A 1,237-nucleotide genomic window follows, 5' to 3' on the forward strand; every position below is an offset into this window, starting at 1 on the left:
CAGTACCGGTCCTACTACGGACCCTAAATTATCAACAGGCTCTCCAAGCATGGAAGGTAGTAGTAAAATAGTTGAGGTCCCATCTACTTAAGCTTAGCTCGTAGAATATACAAGACTCATGCATTCATGCTAGTGAAAGGTAACAATCAGGTAAAAATACTTAAGGTCCTACAAAGTTATAGCATTATTCAGTACCCATATTCCATAGTAATGAAAGGTGGCAGCCACGTAAAATAGTGAATTGGGCACTCCATTATCAAAAAAGGAACTATGAACTGCCCATTGAAGCAAAACTGACAATGATTTTAGACACCCCTTTTTTATTGCCATTTTGAAAATCAAGTACATCCAAATAAGAATTAACTAATTCTGAAGTTAGTGCTTGGCTCACGTTTAGACATGAATACTGTGGTATTCTAAGCTGAACCAGAGCTGAGAAATTGAAGAAAGCAAAAACAAACACATCATGGCGTCGCCCGGACTCGAACCAGAGACCTTCAGTGTGTAATTGAAGAAAGCAAAAACAAACACATAATGGCGTCGCCCGGACTCGAACCGGAGACCTTCAGTGTGTTAGACTGACGTGATAACCAACTACACCACGACACCGCTGATGTTCACTGTGCATAAATAAAGATCATATCTATACTTAATGTTGCCAGATACCACAATTTAAACGCAACTACAACCTGAATTATATCTCAGATCTTCAATGTCGACTAACACTTGCAATATCGAGTTTTAACACTGTCCAGGAATATATTCAAATTCAACTAAGCCACACATAAGATTAATAGCATTTTTTGCCAAGCTTTTGGAAGAAAATAAATGTTTACGCCTTTACGGGGAGTAGCGGAAGCAGTTTTTTAAAAGTTAAAAGATATAATTTTTCCCCAAAAGTAGTTAGAAAGTGTCTTTTAAATTAATTGGCAAAATACAAATTGTTCCTCACCAAAGTACTTTTTTGAAAAACACTTTTAAAAATAACCTAATTTTAGAAACTTAACTAAACAAGTTATAAGACATCGAACTCTTAAAACCACACTTCGTGCAACTTATTTCATTTTTATGTCCCGGTTTTTGTCGTATTGTCTTTGATTTTGAGGCGGACTGAGTGATAGTCACAAGCTCACCCACTGGAAAACAAATGTGACCATGACATGTTTGAAAAAAATATAACTGTGTTTTTCCTTTCAGATATGTGAAAATTAAAACTGAACGCTTTGTTTCACAGAAG

General features: G+C 36.1%; 1 non-coding gene across 1 annotated transcript; it reads right to left on the reverse strand.

The window, feature by feature from the left end:
• Positions 1-535: 535 nt before the first annotated feature.
• On the reverse strand, positions 536-609 carry TRNAV-AAC (transfer RNA valine (anticodon AAC)). Its single transcript has one exon. It is a non-coding gene; the product is annotated as a tRNA-Val (tRNA).
• Positions 610-1,237: the final 628 nt, after the last annotated feature.

The sequence above is a fragment of the Lycium barbarum genome, chromosome 3 (assembly GCF_019175385.1).
Source record: "Lycium barbarum isolate Lr01 chromosome 3, ASM1917538v2, whole genome shotgun sequence".
Taxonomy (NCBI): Eukaryota; Viridiplantae; Streptophyta; class Magnoliopsida; order Solanales; family Solanaceae; genus Lycium; species Lycium barbarum.